This window comes from Ischnura elegans, chromosome 9 (genome assembly GCF_921293095.1).
Source record: "Ischnura elegans chromosome 9, ioIscEleg1.1, whole genome shotgun sequence".
Lineage (NCBI taxonomy): Eukaryota > Metazoa > Arthropoda > Insecta > Odonata > Coenagrionidae > Ischnura > Ischnura elegans.
In genome coordinates, this window is record NC_060254.1 from 37,480,072 (window position 1) to 37,487,365 (window position 7,294).

The 7,294-nt window shown below is 39.9% G+C and overlaps 1 non-coding gene across 1 annotated transcript; it reads left to right on the top strand.

Annotated features, from left to right (window-relative positions):
• Positions 1–7,222: 7,222 nt before the first annotated feature.
• Trnaa-ggc lies at positions 7,223–7,294 on the top strand. The gene has a single exon. It is a non-coding gene; the product is annotated as a tRNA-Ala (tRNA).

Genomic DNA, 7,294 nt, shown 5'->3' on the forward strand with positions numbered 1-7,294 from the left:
GCATGATTGCACACAAAGACGTGTTTCGTCCAGTGACAAACAATATATTCACACAAGAAAAAACAAAACACTACATTAAAGCATGAAAGAGTATCACAAAGTCTGAAAAAGAATGGTTCAAAGCAACCAAGGCCGTGCGAATGTATCGCAAAGACCGAGAAAATAATATCCATCATATTCATGAGACAATATGATAAAGTAGTAGCAAAAATTAAAATGTATGACAAAATATGGACGAGGATGAAAAAGTATGAGAAAAAGGAAAGGATCCAAACATCCAAAGGATGTGCGGGGCTTCCTGCCTCATAATTTACGGGAAAGCAAAAGAAAGCCACGCCCCGCGCTCATCCCACACCCACGCATCCCTTTCATCTACCGCATCCCTTGAAATATTCCAAGCCTCCGTCACGCAGTCAGTCACCAACAGTCACTCGCCACCCACTCTTCCCTTAATCATTTCCTTCTCCTCCACACTGCCCTCACTTCTTACGCAGCTCTGACGTGCGCCTACGTATAAATATCTTCCTTACATTTCCTTTGATTGGGGGCATAAGTCAACAATGTATGGAACAGGAAAAGAAGGATGTGAAATAGAAGAAATACGTAAGGGTGAAAATATTAGCAGATAGAAGAGTTGAGTGGAGAGCTGCGTGGGACCAATCTTAGGATTGTTGACCAGTGTTGATGATGACGTCAACATTTCTAGGATTGGGTAGCTAAAGCTCTCCATTCCGCTCTCCTATCCGCTAGCCTTCCCATAATGACTTATTTATATCCTTTTACAATCTCTATAACCTCTCCTATGTAACTCATTCGGGGCCGTCCCTTACACTTCTTTCCTTCCACCAGACTTTCTACGGTTGTTTTCATCAAGCCATCGTTATAACGTGGCCAACAAAGTTGTCACGCCTTCCTCTTAAAGTTTTTAGAAGACTTCATTTTTCTCGCACTCTTTAGCTATCATCATTTATATTATGAAACGGATCGATATTTAGAAAAAAATATGCGTCTCTTCAATTTTTTAAACTCTATCACTCATCATCTACTTTACATCATCTTTTTAAACTCTATCACTCAAATATCTTTAGCCCACAATCCTGAGATAGGCATGACGCATCTCTCCATTCTCTCTCCTATCCGCTAGCCTCTTCATAGCTACGTATTTCTTCCCTTTTACATCCTTTATAACCTTTCCTATGTAAATCATTTGGGGCCGTCCATTATTATTCTTCCCTTCCACTTGTTCTACGATGACTGTTTTCATCAGTACATCATGCCTCATGATATGGCCAATATAACTTTCCCGTCTTCTCCTTGAGGTTTCTAGAATTCTTTTTTCTCCCACTCTTCTGACCACTCCTTAATTATTGAAATAAACACTTGCGATTCCTCCTCGATGCAGAAAATTGCAAGTGGTTATTTCAATGTGGAACAGTTAAATTCCAACATGCTTGGAGCTTCGGATTCTATTCTTTCACTACTTACTCGGTCGATCCATTTTATCTTCACCATTCTTCGATTGCACGACATTTCGAACGCTTCCACTCCAGACTTTTCTCGACTGTCAATGTCCAAGCCTCGCTCCCACATAGAAACATGTTCCATGCGTCTGATGAATTGTTTCCTCACATCTACACTTTCATACAGCTGGGTAGATAAGAAAAATTTCTCCCTCACTATTGGCCAATTCTAGTGACAGATTACTCGCATGAAACGCCATCATATAATTTTCAGGGCAAGCAGATTAGACCATCTTAAACATTTGATTCTATCTCAAATCGTAAATAATATACATCAGAATTCTGAAATTTAATTTATGGTTTAAATTTGAGATTAGGGCAAATGTTGACAACGGTATAATTCACGTAAGGTGAAATTTTTTAAGATGACCTCACACGAGTTTTAAGGCAATAATCCATCACCAAAATACATCGGACGAGAAAGATATATTTAGGACTCTTTAACAGAACTCAAGTGGGGATTCAAAAACTTTTCCCAAGGTATATGAGAATTGATACTCGCAATGTATCCTATTCCACTATTTCTATAAGGAGATGGATAAATCAAATCTCCACGTTTGTATGATTAATTTCTTGGTGCCCATTCTGCCCTTTAAAATCCAGTCCATGACTTCGACACATAAACAAGCATCCCAGCCTCATTGGCAACAATACAAAATATGATGGCACCACTTACGGTCGCGACATGTATGACAATGTTTATACCATAATAATAATAATGAAAAGAATTTATATACTCACAATACTTTCTTTTGCACAAATTAGAAGCAGCAAAGGAGAGTGAGCTTAAATGTAATAACACCAGAATTGAGGCACCAGTATATTACAAAAATATATGTGCCACCAAAATAAACGCAGTAACTGTCTGATGAATCATGATGATTTCTTATTTATACGTGGCAATATTTGAGAATGGCAATCATACCTCTAAAAATGTATGTAACGGAGAATCAATGCATACTGCGGTCATGCCTTCGCGTATGATAAACAGAAAGAATTCAATTTAAAGGTACCGAAGTAATTTATTCTTCATGTTTCGGGGGTGGAGGGTACTTGGCCCCTTCCCAATACGCACCCCTGCAAACAACGAATCTACCACCCTCACGCAAGCCCCCAATCTGCTCGACATTAAAAGTGTAAAAGCTTCCGAAAAAAAATATTCATCCCTTTGAGGACGGAGTGAACTAAAAGCTGGCTTCGGATGGGAATATTTTTTCATCCTCTCCTTTCTCCGAATGTGGTTCGTGGGAGTAGCGCAAGAGGGGGACACCTTACAGGAGTATTCCATTTTTTCACCCGCCTCCCACTCCTATGAAATATAAAAAGTTCCAAGTTTCTCCGCCAAGCCGCGTCCAAAGGCAGCAGCTTTTCATCTCAACCGACATCGTGGAGCTGCCATGAAAGAAGTGGAGATGCATTATTCACGAATATATACAATACCTTTTTGCACGACTTAAACTCGAAATGCAAACGTTTTACTTCCGTGGCAAGGCTTTCTTCCATGAGAGCTTATTCAGTAAACATGCAACCTTTTCACAAAAAAGAGTGATTTATTATTTTCCACCTCGATGTAAGTGGTGTAAAAAGCAATATTAAAATGTATTGTCATTTAATTACGTAAAATACGCTGTTCCCACCCCACATAGACTCACCATTTCCGGTAAACCAGTGTTTTTTGGCCATTTTCCTAACGGCATACTCGTTATCAGCTAACGTTATCATTGTATCAACATGTAAAAACTCTTCTAGGGATACGGCTGCCGAGAATGGGTAGCGATTCGGTACCCGAAACGTCGGCGCTCTCTTATAATCTTACCTGCGCAGTATCCCGATAAGAGTTTTTACATGTTGTTTGCCGGGAAAGTGTAAAATATCACATTGTATCAACAGTTTCCGGATATTCACCGACACTAAATCGCGGGGCATAGTAGACTATAGTTCATTTCAAATATCTTGGAGACTGAGAGGCTGGCCCAAATAGGTTTTTTTAGGGGAGGGCGTAGAGCACGTGACTTCCTAAAAACCAACCAAAATCCGATAGGCGGAGCTTAGCCTTCAGAATATCCCGTTGCTTTCAAATCTCCGTGGTGTACGCTACGTAATTTAGCAGTGTTGCCAAGTGGAAGGACTTTTATTGAGACCAAGGAGGTTGTGAATATCTGGAGGTGCTGTTTCCGACTTTTTGGCGTGGTCAAATCTCCACCACCTTGGTTTGACAATTTTTGGACTTGGTCTGCGACAAACATTTTGAGGTGGCTAAGTTTTGTTCTGAAAATGAACTACATTAAGAGAAAAATGCTACCATAATCATTAGTATTTCGCAGGTGATTGTCATCGCATTTTTCCCATCATTCGCGATACATCTATTAATATACATGTAAAATCTGTGCCAGTTAGCCACTTTACTGGTGGGGATATCCTTGAAAGTATACTTTATTACTGTAATTGTTAATTTCCGTTGGCTATAATCAAAGTCAATACCAATATATGTGCAGGTAAATGGCTAGTTTACTCCCGTAAAATTTTACTTTCAGCTGAGCCAGATGTAGAACGTAACCGTGATGGTTGATAATAATATTTCCCTGGGAAAAGATGTTTGAGTCATGACTTCGCGAAGCCTAGCAACGAAGTGAGAAAAAAAGTTTACATTGCGCTTTCCATAGTTTATTTTAATGTATGAACGAGTTATGACAAAAAATTTCTCCAAATAGTAAGCATTGACCCTTATAGGATTATGGGACCCTGATGGGACACTTAATTATTTTTCAAATAGAAATAATTTTACATGAACAGAATTTTGGTCAAAGTGGCTTCCCTACCCAAGCACCCCCATTACGGCCACACTTCGCTCCACGCTCGAAACCAGTGGTGCCCCCTCCAGATATTAACAACCTCCTTGATTGAGACGGTCTTTCGTTTCCATTCACAGACAGTCTTTTGCGAAAATATGGCAAACGCCCGCTATCTCTCACTCCCCACCCCACAACCTAGATGTCGTAATGGGGGGACAGGAGAGCAAGGACGTGGGGGTGGGTCCACCAAACCCTCCGGAAACGCTCCCTTTCCTCCTTACTATGATATCAACCGGTGACTCGATCCGCCCTTTGAACCCTTGAAACGGGTTATAAGCGCGTGGCAGCCACAATGCTGGGGATTCCGATTCTAGACCAGGTCGCGTTGAGTCTGCGCCCTCGCAAGACTTGGCCAACCACCCTACCTCTGTTGAGTCTGCGACCTCGCAAGACTTGGCTTCCCCGGACTCTCCCTTCGGCACCGCCCGGCAGTCTCCCCATTGTAAGTTATTGTAAGGGTGCTTGGGTAGGGAAGCCACTTTGACCAATATTCTGTTCATGTAAAATTATTTCTATTCGAAAAATAATTAAGTGTCCCATAAGGGTCCCATAATCTCATAAGGGTCAATGCTTACTATTTGTTGAAATTTTTGGTCATAACTCGATAATACATTAAAATAAACTATGGAAAGCGCAATGTAAAACTTTTCTCTCACTTCGTTGCTAGGCTTCGCGAAGTCATGACTCAAACACGGAACAGTGGTAATAGTCAGGAAGCCTGGAAGCCAAGAACTGTTTGGTATTCCTTGGGATTTGATTTGATTAGCATTCTCAGAAAAAAACGATCCTTTAATAACAAACGGCATATAAAAAAATTGTAAGAACTGGCAGAGCGACTTGAGAAGACCACAGGTGAGCAAAAGCGAGTAATTAAAAATGTATTCCAGATCATGCAGTATCATCTGTTCTCCATCTGCAATAATTACTTTGGTATCCCGTAGTGTCTCCACTTGGGTGGAGGTTTTAGTATCCCTCTATGTGAAAGAAATAAGGATGAAATAAAACTTTGCTATAGTGTTTAAGTCAGATGACAGGAAATACAATAAAAGCAAAATAAAATATCCCCGAAACAGGTTTTGTGATTGTCTCAGGCAGTGAAACAGATAGGAGAAAAGGCTTTCAGCTGGAGAGGGCTTGGCGAAGAATGGATTAGTGAGTTGTGAGCTTTTCCTTTTCAACCTAGCTCTGACAAATTAACACCTGTTATCCTCCCCGTTGATAATTGTCTATCATCATCATATGTCAACAATGCTAAGATTGGTTTGACGCAACTCTCCATTCCTCTCCCCTACTCGCTAACCGTTTCATAGCGACGTACTTATTTTCTTTTGCATCCTTTATAACCTGTCCTATGTAAATAATTCTGGGCCATCCCTTGCCCTTTCTCCCTTCCACCTGTCCTTCTAGGATTGTTTTATCAGGCCATTATGTCCTTTAATGTGCCCAACTAAGTTTCAACCGTCTTCTCCTAAAGATTTTTAGAAGACTTCTGTGTTCTAATCTTCACAACACTTCCTCAATTCTTAATCGGTCTATACATTTTATCATTATTCTTCGGAAGGACCTAATTTCGAATGTTTTCACTATTGACTTCTCTGCCACTGTAATCGTTCTTGCCTCGATCCTATAGAGAAACACTTTACATGAGTAGAATCTGATAATGATGCTACAAGGTGTGGACTAATTGCTTCTATGATGAGTTTCATTAATAACCTTCTCCGCTAAGTTCAAATTAGTCATTACCGTGGCTTTTTGAACCCCGAACAGTAGAATGAAATAGCCACTTAGTAACATTGTAACAGTCAGAAAATTAAGAATTTCGACAAATTTTCCTAGGATTTCAGACGATTTAGATGGAGTTGATTCTATGTCTATTTGTCCTATCTCGTCTCGTCCACCGCAAATACTTTTATGAGTCAGTGTTCGGAATTGAGTTTTAAACGAACGTGTATAAATACAGTTATTATTTTACACTCATCCTCATCAAGGGGAGGTATTAGTTTTTAGGGACCAATTGGCTATAGTACCCACTTAGATATCTTTAGATATGCCACTGCAACGGGCTACCATTGCTGCCAATCAGGGTTCTTCGGTAGTCCTGAATTTCACAAAACTCGTGACATGAGGCTTTGAGTGCATTCCAAATATGTACCAAAACCCTCACATGGTCCATGTATTCCCGTTGCCAAAATCAATCAACGTTTGAATAAATGTTTGCCGAATAACTCCAAATTAATTGAGAGTTCAAACAGAATGATGAAAACCAGCCGGTTGAGTGATTCTACGGCTGGACTTCCAGTTCAGTGAATCAATACTGGCGCATCCATAATTTAAAATCAAAGCCATTAAAATTAAGATGTTTTGTGTGTTTTTTACTTCAATTCTCAATACCTCTATAAAAAAACTCCACGTTCATGTACGTATCGTCAATTCATTACTACATGAGATCGTAGAACATAATTGTAATAATGAGACGATCAGGTGCATACATTCAGACAACCACTTGCAAAGAAATTCAAATTCTGTTGCACCATTGCATTAAAAATATATATTTCAGCGTAAGTTAACACAGAGCGATAGGAAGAAAATGAAGACTTCACGATTCCGCGATGCAACCGAACTTATACAAATGAAAGGCATTTAATGTCACCATAAGAGGGTTTTGGAACAATTTTTCTATTATTTAAAATATAATTTCTAATTAAATAACAGATCAAAAAGAAAATTTTAACATCAAAGCACTGAAGGAACAAGTTACTTTGTACGCAGTCACGCGCACGGGTGCAAAGTTCAAAGCAAAGCAAAAGCAAACCAAAAGCAAACCCATCCCGAAGTTCGCTCTGAGAAGATGGCTTGGTGGTGTAATTGGTAGCACGCCTGACCGGCAATCGGGAGATCCGGGTTCGAATCCCGGCTAAGTCA